Genomic DNA, 17,464 nt, shown 5'->3' on the forward strand with positions numbered 1-17,464 from the left:
TCGAAGCAGGTTTTTGCCGGTTAACGATAACCAACGACGCCAGAAGTTTACTCTCCTCGGACCGGAAGGTACCATTAAACTTTACGCCGCCGCGAGAGCTCCGCGCACAGCCTCGACACGTTACGTTTTCAACCTGGATTTATCGACTGCCTGACGACCGTGGCAGAAATAATCGGGGAATGGTTTCTCGATTTTTCCAAGACCACCGCGTTGTTCGTATTTAATTTACGATTTTTGTTTCGCCGAGAAATTGAACGGCTTTCTGTTACTGCTCGCGTTACGACGCGCACTCGATTTTTCCAATGTTTGCTCCGATTATTTCCATTTGTTCCGAGCTTTTACAGCCTCGTTAGAATTATCAGTTCAACGAAAATCATTGGCTTTGTTCTCGAATTATTTCAGCTCCTATACTTCGTGGCTATTTTACGAACAGTAAGCAAGTTTAATCGATCTTCTTTCGATTTTTAACCTCTTCGGAGATACTAGTACGCGTGTGTACCTTTAGCTTCTTAAAATTATGATTGTCATAAGAGAAAAGATCTGTTCACCATAGAATCTCTGAAAAGTAAAACGAAAACCTCGTCGAATATCACCGCTAATTACGGTTCATTCTACTTTATATTCCTTGCTTTGGAATCATTGTAATGTTAAATCCTGATACATTTCTTATCCCTTACTTTAAGGTGTATTGAATTATTTAATAGGATTTATTGGAATATTAAATAATTCCAGACAATACGGAGACTGTATGTAAGAGTACGTCGGATTAAATCATCTTCGAAGCAATGAATTTCAACCCTCTTAGTGCCGAGCGAAAAATGGGTGCCTATGCAAGGATAACTGGACGAATTCGACGAATTTACTAAGGTCTGGGAAAAAACTGATAAAAAGCAAACTAAGAATGTTTAAAAAATTCAAAATGCAGCGTATTACGGAAGAAATTGGAAATAATGTAATGCAAATTGTATTTAAATATTTATTAAAAATCATACGAATAATATTAATATAAAACACGAAGAAAAACATAGAAACAGGTTTCTCTTCCAGAAACAATATTTGCACATAAGAATAATCACCGATTGATTACAGTTTCATGTAGGTCACTTAGTATGAAGTATAAGTATTACATTTTCAATCATTTTAATAAAATAACCAATATCGGTTATTAATATAACCAACATAAAGATATTGCGATTACATTATCGCCCCAGTGTATACAGAGCATCGGCACCAACCAGCATAGAATATAGCAAAAAGTTAAACTCAAAAACAATTTTTTTAATTCGTTTGCAATGCGAAGAATAAGGCGCCATCGCATATGCAACGATATATCGTCGTTGGCATTTCTCTGGCACTGAAAGGGTTAAATGATAATTTCCCTGGACCTCCTAAATTTTTCATATTCCTTCGTTCCTTCCGAACCACGAACATAGAAAGGAAAGAATACCAAGATGAAAAAGCAAATGTCCCGAAACCACCTCTCTGAAACACGGAATCCCGTTTCCAAACACGAGCAGACCCAAATTACCCGTCTAGTTCTTCGAAACGATCGCTGGAGTAGCGAAAATGAAAATACCAACGACGAGATGAAAAATCAAAGGTCGAAAAATCACTAAAATCCACCGATCGAGTTGCATGGAACGCGAGAGCCGGTTTCCAACGGACCACCCTATAGAATCCACCGGTTTTCCATACCAAATACCGCCAGAGCCAATTATTCTTCCGTTCTCCGCGAAGTTTCCGGCGGCAGAGGTCGCGGGTACAAAAGCTCGGCCGATTTCTCGGGGGGTCCGCGAGTAGTTTTAGCATCGATACAATTGCGCTCGTCCGTGTACACATCGGAACGCATTATTGGCTGGCGTTCAGCGTTTGCTTTTAAATAGCGCTATTGTTTTTTCAAGTGCGCTTTTACCATCTAAATAGAGGGAGCGCGAAACGCAGTGGACGCCGAAACCGATACGAACGGCCGCGTTTACATCTGCATACCGCGCGAAATACGCGCGAAACCGAACGAAACAGGCCACCTTAACGACTCTCCTTCTCTCTTCTTTCCTTCTTCCACTTTATTTTTTTCCCCTCTCGCTTTCTTTGCTCGCAGTCCCGCGTCCGTTTCGATATCGCCGTTTCAGCCCGTTTGATTATAGCACGGCTGGCGTTTCTTGTAAACGGGTTCGATTTGATCGCGCGGCACCCTCACGCTTAGAATTGGACTCGGGCCAGGCTACGCGCGTTATCGTACTTTACACGCTGCTCTTTCATCAACTATGAATCACTGCCCTCCGACGTGCACCTCTGTCTCTCTTGCCGGCCTCGCTCTTCTTCCACGCTCGTATCTCTCCTCTTCCGTTCTTTATTTTCCTACCCTCCTCTTCCCGACTCCGGTAATATAACGCGCATGCTTCTCGTTTATAATAGGTGATCTCTGGCCAATTCGTCGCGTTTCCCGCGAATTTGTTTTCCAACCATCGACCGGTTGATGTATCGCGACCAGGCACCTGTGGGTGAGCGTACGGACGAGGATCTTCCCGGTTCATTGTCGCTGAATCGTGCGCGTTTCGTGGGGTGGGTTCAGTCGATCGGCTGGGTAGAGGCGCGAATATAGGAGGCGCGAGGTCTGTCGGGATGTGGATCTCTCGAGTGACAGAGGTTATTATTATTTATGAGTGCCGGGCGTTCAAACTAGAGCTAACGGAAGGCTAAACTTAACTCTATCCGATGACTCGAAGCTTCCTTCAGCTGCCTTCAGAACGCCGTTTATCTGCGTCGCTCTCTGTTAATTCAATCGACGAATGGAAATATTCCGCGTATTAATATAACAGGTTATAGTAAATGAAAAAGAATCGAGGAATATCGAATGTAACTGAGGAAGTTAAAGTTGAGCTACCCGATGACTAAATTATAATCCGTCCTTGCGTTTAATTCTAATTAATCGTGCAAGGACATTGTGAGATGTATTTACAATTCTCTTATAGAATTTGGAGGATCATGCAAAGAGCCGAAGAAGAAAATTCTTATAAAGAGAATCTCATTTTGAAAATTCGATATAAGAACGAAGAAGGAACTGCGTGAGAGGCTATAACGTAACACTGTTACGACGAAGATTAAAAGCTAAATCGACTTGATGAATTTGTGACAAGAACTAAGCACCAGTGACGCAAAATTCTGACTGTGATAGTCTTCCGAGATGCATATGCATTAAGGTATTTGGTGATGCGAGAATAACCTAATCCCTTAGTTGCTGACCTAGAGAACGGAACACCGTGTAGATCTGGAACTGAAATTTCACATTCAGAAGCTGAAGAAATCGAATATTATATTTTTCCACGTTTAAAATACACTCGTGTCTAATGCTTAATTATAGCAATAATTATTTACCACGATTACTCTTTAAAATTCCAGAGAACTATTTCAAATTCGAAATATGTACGATTAAAATTATTCAAATTAAGGCCACCTGATAACTCCTCTATTCTCCAGGAACAAAACGTAATGACTTTGTTCGTGGAAATAATTTGCCAGCTGCAACTAGAGCTTTCGAACACACAGCAACATCTCAATTATTGAGAATAATTTGCAAAACAATGGTATTAAATGCACGGTACGCTATTGACTCGTATGAAACACTTGGTACATTCATATCGTTGCAAAATAGTGTTGCTCGCGTCAATGACGATTAACCCTTGGCCTTATGATTCCTTCACCAGATAAAGATGATATACGGTTTATTGTCATACACGAATGCTTAAATATTTTACGTAATTTATTAAAATTGAAACAAATTGACAATGTAGGGAGAAATTCAAACTGACCTTTGCCTTTATCGACTCGAAACCATAATCCTCAACACGAACGTCTTACTCGCTATTACGAAGCAAGTGTTAAATATAACGTGGTATCGTGAGCGATACAGGGGCGTAATAACTGTCTATAAATTTCCGATATTACAAACGGAGTGTTGCACATTTTACTATTAGTCTACGCACGTGTTACTCTTTAAATGACTCGTTAGATGACAAAAATTGTTTCCTAATCTCAGGTAAGATGTCGCGATTATGCTAATGAGCAATGATAAATTGATCGATAAAACAGAGCACTTGGAATATCTTACATATAATACAATAACAACGACTCTTTTCTCGTCCAGTTTATCTCAGTAGTTCATCGCTCCTATCCCTTTTTATTCCTAAAGTTTTCAAGTCACTATCTTCGTCGACTATCCATCTCGCAAGTTCGACTTTCTTTCACGAACGCGCCACGCACACACGCGAGAACGCTTTTCCGAGCACACGTGCTTTACATCCGTTCGACACACGTCGATCGTGGCGTCATTTGCATACGCGCATGCGTATGTTTACACGGAATTATGAACACGCTTGTCACCCGAGGTGTCGAGAAAGTTCCGGGTCCCTTGCCGAGACGTGCTTCTATCGTGTAAAGTCCGAGATGTAAGAAAGGCAAAGAGCACAAAATGATGGAATATTAACGAACATATGGTAGATAATAGGATCTCCGATGAAATATTTCAGAGTGTTCGTCTGACAGAGACAAATATGGAGAACAGAAATGAAAACGAGATTTTTATTTCCTCGTCGATTCTCTGAGTTTTGCGCGACTCGATATCCGAGAAGAAGTATTCTCTTCACCGATTGGCTAATACATCTACGACTAAATCTATTGTGATAAACTTTTCGCTCATGCCAACTATAGATATTATTATCTCGAAATGAACAGTCAAATATTGAATTAGAAATATCAAAGACATAAATACCGAATAAATAAATAAGCACGAGTGTATCTAATCGATTGAGAACGACTGTTTGCATGACGAAACAGTTGCGCCAGAAGTGCTAAGAGTATTAGCATAATAGATGAAAGGAAATAATTATAAGAGATGCAAAGTCATAGGATATTTTTCAAACATGATAAATCTGAGAATTCTTATAAGAAATTAATTACGCTGGTAACCTAACGATAACCGATTTTTCTGAAACCTATAAGGTGAAAACCAAGTGGTCCCAAAACCAAATAAAAATAGCATCTTGAAAATACGAGACTGATCGATGACGTATTAAATTTAAAATTGTCCCAGCGTAAAAGATGAAAAATGGTTTGCCATGTATTTTCACTGTCGCCTTTATATACGAATAAGGAGTATGTAATTTAGAGTACTAAAGGTGTGAAAGAAGAGTGTTTGGACCGGATGCTTGAGATTATAGCGTGAAGGATGAGTGCGTGGTCAACTAACATTTTAATTGGGCCTGTTTGGCTGTCTTTCAGTAGCCACTTTATCGAATGAAAGAGAAAGAAAGATATAAAGAGAGAAAACAACTATGGAAAATGCGATTCCAGATACTCGAGATTAGATAATCGAGGACCAGGAATTAAAAGAGATCATTAGGAGGTCGAAATTCAGAATCGAGGGGTAATATTTGTATTTTAAAACTGGTCAGAATATTTAATTAAACATTACTATTATATTATATAATATTAAATATTAAAGATTTAAAAATGTTTTGTTTTATATGTCGCGAGTTGAACATCTGCCTATAATCCAATTGCAACTCTTCGGAATTAGTATTGCCTATTTTCAGTAGTTGCATTTGCTATTATAATATAATTTACAAATATGTCACATACACGTACGACATACGTGTATGTTACATTAAATTTCATATCAAGGGAAATTGGCACCCCTTATATTCATATATGAAATTGCAAATACGAAAGGGTACAGCACGTTACCTTGCCCAATAATAGATTTGAAAGGGGGATTCTTAGTTTATAAGTTTTTAGTCGGCAAGGCTTTGAATACCGTAGTGCATCTTGAACCTTTGTAGAATTCAGCTTTTAAGCGAGTTTCGTGTCTTTGATCAGTCACCTTTCAATCTCTTTTACGTTGTAACCTCTTGACAATTTTCTACCCTCAGGACAGAATATCATTTTCTTCCTTTTCGCGATAGCTGGTCATAACAGGCCATCGTTTCATTTTGATGTTTCAACGTGTTTCTATTGCGTCTGCTTACGAATGAAATATTTTCGTGTGATCTTTGCCTTGTGAAAAATGTCAACGTTCAGAGCGGCATGCAAAAAGGCATACTTTCGGAAAATATCAAATGAATACGCGTTTTCCTTGCGTTCGGGTATAACGCGATACGTCAAATGCTCTATCCAAGGAAATTTTGTTCCTTTTTCCAAGGAAAACGCATTTAAACCGGACTTCTGAAATTAAATAAGAGTTCGGAGCGTACGTAAAAATTTAGAATTGAAATAAAAATTTCTATTCTGGACTAGAAATTTAATAAAAGCTCGTATTCGAAAAACTATGTCGAAATAATAATTTAATCAAAAATAAGATCATCATTTATGTAGAAATTCGAAGCTCGCGAATTTTCTTCTAGGAGAAAGAATTTCCGAAGAATTCGAATAAAAAATGTATAACCAGGACAGGAATTTGAAAGTTATAATGTAAAGCGGGAATTTTAAATTTATGCGAAAATTTGAAAGTTTGATAAGAGAGTACCATTGGAAGAATCGTTTATCGAAATTGAAAAGTTCAAGTTATTTCAGTACTGCATCGCCTGGAAGGCTTCGTCCAAGTATTCGCATAATATAATACTATCATGTCAGTAGCCTGAATTATCTTGATGGAATTTCACGATTGAACAATAATTTCGATTATTCCGCTGTGTCACGTCAACGGATGCTACTTTGTTAATGCAGTAAAACGTCAATTATCCGGATACCGACTATTCGAACATCGATTACCTGGACTCCCAATTATACGGGCATTGCCTCTCCGACTCTCGATTATCCGAGACATGTAATCAGAGATTCTTGTACATGTAGGTCACCAAGTCGAAAATCTACTCCCTCTATACGCGCAAGACCTTCCTTGCATTACGCACCACATAGGGCTATGATGTCGGTTCACCAAATCTTTTGCACGTATACCTAGATATTCGCGATGAAATATAATCATATAATCATTCCTGTCAAAAAATCCTAAACAGTGAAATATTTTATTTACACTAGAACTATCAGATGTGAGATTTTCAATGGACATATAAACACAGCGGGTATAAATAATTTACTAATTACGGATATTTTAGTAATTTCAGTAACGCGAAGATAAGGAAATATATTAATTACTGTTCCATCTCGATATGAGTCAACGCAAATTCTTTGAAAGCTAGGTATATGGCAGCAATTGCAAAAAGGAGGATTCCGAGATCGGTAATTTTGACCGGATTGATAATTTTAAATTCAATTCAAAATTTAAATTTCAAACCTACCGAACAATGGATGACCGAAAATCTGCCAAAATCTACGAGAAGTCATCCTATTTCCGGATTATACTCACTATCGCCATAACACGATAGAAACATAAGTATTTATTCCAATTGACAGTTATAAAATAATTACGGAAGATACCAATTCTTCTATTCACTTGACACGAATTACTCATTTACGATATTAGAATGAAAACAAAATGCAGCAGCAATCGTTTGACAGAAAAACGACTTAATTCCAAGTTCCTCGACATAACGTAACGTGTAAGCGTAACGAAATGAACTCGGTGGAAAGAGTATGTATGAAGTTATTCGAAACGAGGCAGGCGAAATCACACGAGACTGAAGAAAAATTATACTCGCGCTCGTATCGTGGAACCTTGAATAAAACGCGGAGAAAGAAACAAGTTTTCTATCCGTTATCACGACGAGTTGTATAATTGTGCTGCGTAATTGCCGACGACGGAAAATTCTCCGCGATACCGCAACGAGCTAACTCTTCGTCTACGAAACGGACCTTGCCTTCTTCGCGCCCATCGTCCCATTTCCCGACCAAAAAAATCGACGAGCAGGTAAAAAATGACCCACAATGTGGCAAGTGCCACGTTGCACGTGTTCGAGGAAAATTCCTTTCTAATATTGTCTCGATGACACACACTCGCTATACGAATATCGATTCTCAACATAAAACGATACGTAACGAGTAGACTATTGAATAGCGCATCGTAAACCTGCTAGATTATATTTATTGCTATTTAAATATAGGTTTCAGGCTTCAGAAATTCCATACGTCTTTTATTTTAAACGCGAGTGCCTGTCATGGCTGTATAATTTAAATGGTAAACGACATAAATGCCCCAAAAATGAAGAATTATTCTTTTATCGAAGAAAACATTTAAATTCCATTTTAAGGATTAGTTTAAATGATGGAATAATTTATTTTACATTTTAAAATCAACTACTGACTAACTATCGACTAACTACGCTGGTCGAGATGAATAGTTTACTGCAACTTTTGTAATTTATTTTCATTTAAAACCTACAAATGTAATGGACGTTGGAAGATCAGGACGTTCGTGTAAATTCTGATGTATATACGTTTCCTTTTTATAAAGAAAATTTTTATTTCTGCCATTCACGTTATTAACCATTTTAGCTTCTCGATTATATAGGATGGTTGCGACATAGAAGGGGTTAAAAGTCGCGGATGTCGAAATGGACGCTCTCGTATCTCGCTATTGTTAGAACTTATGTGCCTTGATGAGGACGAGGATCATCGTTTTCATCGCGGTACAGGTTTGAAATTCAACATATGTCGAGCCTAAATTATTCAAGCAATATGTATCGACTTTCGAAGTGGTTCGAATAATTACCAGCGAGAGATGCATTAACATATAACATATACCTGCATTCTGTTCTTGTGACAATAACGCGAAAGTAGATACAAGTTCGAAACAATGCGATGGTACAGAGACCCTCTTTAAAAATACGATAAAGTATGCCAGGTATCGCATGAATACTTCCAAGAATAAATACAATCTAAAAAGAATCTCTCTTCGCGAGTCTCTCTTAATAGTTCACGAACTCGTTGGGGCTTCCCTTGTTTCTTTTTTTTCCAAATTGAATTATGAACTTTAACCTGTTGCATGTTCGAAGCCAACGTTAAGGAGCGAAAGGAAAACAATGTCGAGACGATAGATATTAATAACGATAATACAAATTCCTAGACGAAATGCGAATGTACTCGCTTCTTGGATCTCTACCCAGTTAGGCTACTGAAAGATAATCGACTTTCTTTCGTCTACCGATAAATACTGTCATATTTTTCCCCCGTCAAATAGGTAATTTGGTGAACAATTGTCGCGATAGAACACCGTTTCTAATTCTAGATTCTCATAATGGAAATTGACACGTGAATAGTGGATGCCTGATAAGGCCTTACGAAAGAACGACCTCGTCCAACTTAACTGATAGTATTATTATTGTAACTAAATAGTGGGAAAACTTCGACATATGGAACGTGATAACGTCAGGTCACCCTGTAAATAAGACGAGTATCTTGCTCTTTTTGAAAAGAGCGAAGCAAATTCGTTAACAATTATTGCCATTTTTCCCATTTATTTATCAATTTTCTACCCGATTTCCCGCTTAATTTTTCACCACTCTTTCTATTTAATCCTTTGCACTCGAGAGGTGACCCTCAGTCACCATTTCATAAAATTTTCAAGATCGATATTAATTAATATATCAAATTTAATGTAATGTAACAGTGTGCGATGTATCGAAATCAAATAATTCTACAATTCTATTATTATACAATCATTTATTTACTGCTCAAAAAAGTATCGTCAGTTTTTTAGTAGAGAATCTTTGAATTTCTACTCTTCTTTAGCCAACAAATCGTCGAGTGCAAAGGGTCAATATATATACTACTTACAGGGTAACTCGATGCAACAACAGTGCAAAGGATAAACACGTAGCGGAATACGAAAGAGAAGAAATTCGGAAACAAAAACAGAATACGTAAAATCATGAATTTTCGAATACCGAGGTTTTATCGTAAACTATTTATCAAAAGATGTACCGAATGATCAAAATATGGTACTGATTTAAACAATATGAGAAAGAATAAGTCGAATCCAGTTGAAATCAAATTTATTGTAAGAAAAATACAATCTTACCCATTATTTAATACATAAAACATATACCGAATAATAACACAGTGGCAATATAAGCAAAATAACAAAGGACATTTAAATTCAAATGCAGTCTATCTGTTTCAATGCAGCATCGATCTAGTCGAGAGACTATAAACAATCTGAAATTCTTAAACCAAGAAACCAACCTATGACCATAGTAGTTAATAATGAATTATTATCTACGACCAAAAAATCGATTTTCTTTTTACTTAGTACGTGTTTTCAACAATACTTTCCGTGAATATTGGACCCGAACTCTTACAAATAACAGAGTTATAGCTGTTTCAACGAGGTTTTATTTAATATAGAGGTAATTATTATAGAAACGTGAAACTTTAAACGTGTATTTCTCGAAACTGTGTTTCCCAAAACGGTATCCATAATTTGCCAAAAAGTATCTGACAGATTAGCACGAAATTTTGCGCAAATATTAAGTACATCTGTGGTTATAACCCCTGCTAAAATCATTCAAACATTCGCATTCATTCTATCCCTTTCACACTCGTATATTTAAAAAGAAAGTGAAAATATGGATAAGATACATTCAGAATGTCGCCATTTTTTCACTTATCTATATTCTTTGATTCTTTTAATACTAGTCATAGCTGAACTGATACTCGACAGAAATCTTGTCAGGAAAAGCCTGAATTACGGACACCATCGATAACGGATTTTTAAGCAACCCTTCAGACAACGGTTCGTAACACCTGGAATTTTCAATTTTTCCGAACGAAAAATGCAACACACGTAGTTCAAGACAATACATGTAAATCCTGTTAATTTCAAACCGTAACGCCTGAATCGTTCGTTGCAACGATTTTTCAAAGAAAAAATGAAGCAAGATACCAAAAGACCCTCTTAGACGCTTTCGCAGCCAGCATAAACTCAATAATTATCTAATTCTTAGGAAAGAAAGAGGGTGAGATCTAAAGAAATTGCAAGAAATCGCGAGAAAGTGGTGGGAAAAGTCGCCTAATTAGAAGGGAGCATCAAAGTCCGGCGTGGGAAGCGAAAAACAAGAACGCGCGAAGCCTGGTGGAGCGAGTGGGTGGCACACACGCCGCTGGATAACGAGCTCTCCTCTCGAGCTTGCACGCGAGGGTAGAGGAATGGAAGAAAGAGCAGGCAGCTCGAGTCAGCGCGCCACTCGTTTCTCTCGCCAATACGGACACCCTCGACGAGAGTTCGTGCCCGGAGCCCGTAACGGCCAAGTAACAGAGCGTCTTCGAGGGTATAGCCTCCACTCCTCTCGCGGAAGTACGTCGTAGCTTTCCTGGCCAGGCTTCTGACCGCGTCTCGCAGTCAAAAGCCCTCGCGGAGGACAATTCGCCTGCAGTTTGTCATATCGTTTCTTCATCGCCGCGGAGCAGACGCCGCGGGTAAATCCGCGATACCGATTTGTCGTTGCCACCCTCTGCTCTCCCGACGCTCTCCGATTTTGGCACGGGGCTCACGTGCAGCGATAAAGCGACGTGTCGATCGGGACAAAGACGCCGGAACAGCGTTTTCTCCGGCACCCACCGCACGTTCCACGACCCGACCAGCGTCGTCGAGCTGTTCCCCAAATTCTTCTCCTTTTGTTTCCCGGCTTTCTTCCGTCCTTTCTTCAAGCGCGAATACACCTCTCGCCACGAATCGACCGTCGCGGAACCGCTTTGCAAATTGCGAGCATATGGACCGAGTCGAACAGTCTCCGTGGAGCGATTTTTCACGGTCGCTTGAGGAATTTTCCGCGTGGATTTAGTAATTTTTATTAAACCTACCTGAGTTATTTAAATTACGTTACTTTGGAAAAATCGGGCAAATTTTACAAGTATCGCGATATTTGGATACGCGATTAATTCGAGTTTTAGGACCTGCGTTTTAAACAAAAGTAGGAGGAAAACTCGTGTTACGATATCGGCTGTCATTTACGAATATTTTGGAGCATGTGTGCGCGTGAGTTAGGCGGTTTGCTGTGTTCGAGGCTTGTTACGTAACACCGTGATAGGGTATCTGAGTGATTTGATTCGAATGTATGCCACTGTAATGGCATTTCAAAGTATCTAATCTTCGGTTCACTCCTATGGACTGGATTCGTGATTAGTGTGCAAAACATGTGGAAGACTCATTGAGGTAGAATTTCAATGATATTACGGAGTAGGAGTGATCTTAAAAGCATCGATTGAAATTATTTTCATAATTACACTAGCGTCGTATCGGTAAATTATATTGTTTCGGGACATAAAGTACTTATCGATGCCTCGTACACGTTATAACTAAAATAAGTTGGCAATAACAGATGTCCATGAAAACGAGGCATTTGCATATCGTAGGTATAACAAGAAAAGTTTAAACCTTGTTACAAAGAAAGGAATAGCAATGCTATTTCTTGCAAATTAACCGTGTTGCAAAGTTCATAAATAAAAGAACGGGTATATTTCATTGAAACTGGAAACTTTTGCTACACGGAATCGAGTATACTCGTTTACCCCGATCTAAAAATTAGTAAATACACCGATCTACCTTACCTAAAACATATTTAAAAATCTTCTACGATTTAAAAGACGAAAACGTGAAATTAAAAATAAGAAATTCAGGAATTATCTTAAAGATACCATTATTTCTCGCGAAATTTTAATTCCGATAATATCGTAAACACCTTTACATGATTCAGACAATTTAGAAATTCTCATAAAAAGTACAAGGTTTAAAAGAGAAGATCGTTTTCGCCTAACTTTTTACAGCCTAAACTCTTTGAAGGTAAAAATGTCAATCTTATTTTCAATATCGAACGACGTAAAGTTATCCAAAGCCAAAACCTATCTATCCTTGGCGCAAAAACGTTTTACCTAGTAAAAGGATATAAGAGTAAGTGTCAAGAAATACGTGTACACGCAAAAACTGAACCAACGAAAACGTGAAAGTACCTCTTGCATCACGAGAACGTTGGATCTACGAAAAGCGATCACTATGATAAATAATTTTCTTCTTTTCGAATTACAAAATACGTTTCCCGGGAAACGTGTTTTCTCTGAACTTCATAGCCTCGCAAGTGTCCAGTGGATCTGAATAATTACTGGGTCACTATACATGCAACGCGACAGTGAGCAAACTATTTTCTTCGGATAACTTCAGTTAGAAGTATCAATTGATGCGTGACCCCGACATATGAACGCTGGTAGACAGTGGCACAAGTAATTATTCCAACGATTCTATTTATCATTGGAAAACTCGTGTCATCTCCTGCGATCAACAGTAAAATCGCTTGATTTGAACAAAGAAAAGATTGTTCGCTGCGTTAAAAGAAGGACAGAAGAAAACTCTGACATATTGCAAGCAAGATTATTTATCATCGAAACACGAGTTCGAGCGGATATACTTAAATCAAGGAAATTAATTCCAATTAGTATTTTTCATGTCGAATAGGTAGGTTCGAAAATTCATGGTAATGCGAATCAGCACGCGTGGCCCAATTAACGGTCTGTGAATCAAGAATGCATAGATTCCGCTTCATTTCAGGTGGCACGGGAATACTAACAGCCACGAGGTCTGCCTTTTGGAAATAAAATCGTCGGTTCGAGAAGCAATCTCGTTATCGAAATAAAAATTACATTTCGACGTCGAGGAGCTGCAGCCACGACGTTTACACCCGTTCAAACGTCGAACAATCGGCTGATTTTGTCTGCTATAGATGAACCATAATTCTCGCCCGGCATTGCGCAACCGAGAGGAAAGGAACAACACCCGCGTTGCTGCCAAACGAAACAAACTGCAAAAGCATAGGAGCGGGTTCGACGTGATGCAAGCCATTGACAAATTTTCGTAACGATCGTCGAGTTAAGCGTGTCAACCAGGGGTCTAATAATATCGATACCGTTTCTACCACTGCAAGCCTAACAGAGCGCAGTGCGTCGTTCGATCGGGATCATCAAGGCCGTCCAAATCGCGCGCAATGACAGACGACGTTGGCTCGATCGGCGAACGCGTGCACGATCGTCGATAATCGACGATGGCCCGCGAATCGATAACGAAAGCAATAAAAGCAGCAGGAGCCGTGTGACACGCGAACGCGACACGTTGACCGGCTTAAATTGCAAAAGCGTGCAACAGCCAGTCAAGGTGAGAAGGCCAGCGGCGATGTCAATGTAAACAGTCGCCACGGACATTGCTACGCCTTACTGACAGAGTCATTAATACCAGTTACACGGCTGGGGATTAAAAACGACGAACAAACGAAGCAGCACAGACCTCGAACAATCGCGATGCTGGGTTAGGTGAGAGCGATGAATCGATCGAGGAAGGAACGAGAAAGAAGTATCGATTAATGGATATCTTCCGTCAGGTGGAATTAGATGGGCCGGAATTTTGTCCACTGAACTCCGAAGGTATCGAACCTAGAAAGATCTATATCGAGTAAGAGAGAGGAAAGCATCGGTTGCATCGAATTACGAAACCTCGCGATGAACGTCTCGCAATGGTCTATTTAAATTTCAACGAGATGATCGAGCTACGCGGAGCTCGAGACTTTCGCACCGGACCGGATCCACCGGATCCAGCTCTCGCGCCTATTGTAAATTTGCCCCCAGCGAGGGCACTTGACACTTGTCCAAAGATAAACGAAGCTCGCGTTGAAACGTTAACGAGATCCCGGCGAATACCAAAGTGGAAATGTTAATCGGTTGACAGAGCCGATTCCCCGTGAGGCGAATTTCAGGCGTTCGTAACTCGGCAACGTTTTTCGCAATTTCTCGAACAACGGCTAAGGCGACCGAGAACAGATCGAACCGTGACCCGACCTTGCTCGAGGGAAACAAAACAAAGTGCCGTGTAACAATCGCTAAGCGTATCGCTGATTCGCATCGTAGTTTCGATGTTATTTATACCAGAGTCGAAGTACAACTGCTGACGAACGCTAGATTCGCGTTAATAACGCGCAACGCGAACAATGTGGAACGTGAGAACTTGACCATCACCCGGTCGAATTCTCCTGCTACCGTACACTATTCGTTCTCCACTATCGTGTCACTAACGGACACCGGTAACCTCACCACCACCACCACCTCACCTTCGGTCACCCTAACTGACACCAAACACGAACGACACCAACCTCCGTTTCTATATCATCTTTCATTAGCATACAATTAGGAAACATTGGAATACTATCGTGTACGTACCCGACAGTCATAATCCAAGGGTTGTTTCGCACTGATTATCACCGAGAGACTGGCCTCACTGACGTTCTCAACTAAGACCAGAGGACAGACTCTTCCTCACACCGTTTGACTCTCTTCTTCAACTGACACGTCCCAATCGCACACTGCTCCAGTTTAGCCAGGCTACCAAACACGCGGCACGAGATTATCGTGTTCGTTGCACGGACACACGCGCCGCGAGGGAATGCTAGTCGCGGGGCTGTCAGGTCACTCGCGAGAACCCCTCGAAATAGCAGGTATCCCTGGTAGAGCACGGAGCCACAACGACGGGGGCTACGACGACGATGCACGTGCACCAGGCAACGTTTAACGATTATTATACCGAACCATTCGTTGTCACGATACTCGCGATCGACTTGCTGGAGCGAACAGGTGGGCGAACACGGACGAGACTAGTCACGCTGTGCGGGACACGCGAGTCTCGTGAGCTTTGTGAAACCGGCAAAAGAGAACACGCACGCGTCGCGACGGCTTGACGTCGACTGAGGAGAGACGAATCCGCCGCGTCGCGTCCGTACGCCCCTGCTGCACGAGCCCCCACCAGCGTCGCATGGAGGCGCCACCGACGCTCGCCACCCCCTCTGGCTTCTCCTTCGTTCCGTTTCCTCTGTCTGTTCTGCCGTGCTGCGTCGAAGCGCGTCGTCGTCGCGCGGCGTCGTCGCGCGTCGTTCGCTTTCTACTTACTCGCGATCAGACGGCGAACGAGGGTTGATGAATTCTTTCTCATTTTCCCTCTCCTCGTACCTACTCTTCCTCGGTTACGCGAGTCTCCGTATGCCGTGGATGCATCGTTCGCGAGAAAGGTGCGCGAGTTTCGATGCGATGTTTAGCTTTGTCCTTATGATCAGAAGCTTGACAGGGGGTCCACGAGTACTAGGGAACTCTGACATTTCCAAATGCCCAAGCACTTGATTATTTTTTACCAGACTTATACTAGAAATCTAGGTGATTGCCTGATGTCCCTTACTACTATGCTCATTTGAGTATTATCGTGGGATAAAATTTGATTCTAAAGAATAATTAGCAACGGCGAAATTATTGTTCGCAATTGATAGTCCAAGCGAAATTGTTCCCACGATCGAAATTTAATTCGTAAATTATTATTGGGATAGAGGAGGTTCTATCGAGTTGGTAGACTATAGAGATTAATTTAAGCAGAGGAGTCTACAACAGGTGAGTACATCGCGTATTTAATCTACTACTAATAAGCTCCTTAACGGATTAAAGTTATAGGACGTTGATTCCGTACGAGGGTAAGAAGTTGCTCCTATTCGTTAATTTCTCATTGTTTAAATTAATTTAACGATATACGAGCTCCTGCTACGAATCGATGGAGATATTCAGATATTTATGAACGGCAGTCCACGTCTTCGTGATTAATATTAAAAAGTTACGAGAGTGAAAATAGGCAACCCCTTATGTAATACTTTTATCGTATAATCTTCTTATAATCGAGTTAGAAGGTCGGAAAAAATTAAGCGAATGATTGATTGCTATACGATGATGGTAGACTATTTTATGTTACTATAACTGTATCTGCAGCAGTATTCATATTCTCAGTACCAAAAATCGATGAGGACTTATGAACACCTGAAATAACGAACGATTATTGGTAAGCGATATTACTAAAATTTCGTACCGAATATTCAACGAATTAGAATTAAAATATAAACTTTATACGCGTTATTGAATGCAATTTCTAATTCACGATGAATCACCGATATAAAATTTTACAGAAAATTAATTTCCTACGGGAAAGAAAGAAGAAACAAATACAATGATAACGAGAGCTTTGTAAATAATAATTTTTTGAAGACACAAATATTTTATTAAATCCTAACTGGCAAATTAAATTTTTAGCAAATTGAAATTTTAGGAAGGAAAATTTGTTGCCATTTTTATTTAAATCAGACGTAGCCTGTATATGTGCACCATAGCTTGTTTAGCCTTTGCAAAATTGTTATTACTTTAAATAAGAAGGAAGTTTCGCCTCGTAATAGCAACGACATGTTTTTATCAACTTTTAGTATTTACTTTTACGTGAAACTGTTTCTCTTTACGATGTCGTCGTTAACTTCTGAGAAAGCAAACTTGTATTTTATTAAAATAGCCTCACGAAGAAAATTTCATACACGTCGTAACTTAACTGGACGAAAAAATAATGAAAAATACAAAACAACGCGATTAATCCCTTACCCTACGACTTATGTTCGATGGCGCGTGCCATAATCAATAGCAACGTCTGTCACACGTCGAGCCATTTCAGGGCTAGCACGTAACC

At 39.9% G+C, this 17,464-nt stretch overlaps 1 long non-coding RNA gene across 1 annotated transcript in view; it reads right to left on the reverse strand.

Moving 5' to 3' along the window:
- Positions 1 to 15,655, reverse strand: part of LOC108552713 (uncharacterized) — a 70,941-nt gene extending 55,286 nt beyond the window's left edge. Inside the window, exon 1 of the long non-coding RNA XR_001890578.1 lies at positions 15,145 to 15,655. This is a non-coding gene — a long non-coding RNA (uncharacterized LOC108552713). The remainder of the gene's footprint in view (positions 1 to 15,144) is intronic.
- Positions 15,656 to 17,464: the final 1,809 nt, after the last annotated feature.

Source organism: Eufriesea mexicana, unplaced genomic scaffold (assembly GCF_001483705.2).
Source record: "Eufriesea mexicana isolate 0111107269 unplaced genomic scaffold, ASM148370v2 scaffold7846, whole genome shotgun sequence".
Taxonomy (NCBI): domain Eukaryota; kingdom Metazoa; phylum Arthropoda; class Insecta; order Hymenoptera; family Apidae; genus Eufriesea; species Eufriesea mexicana.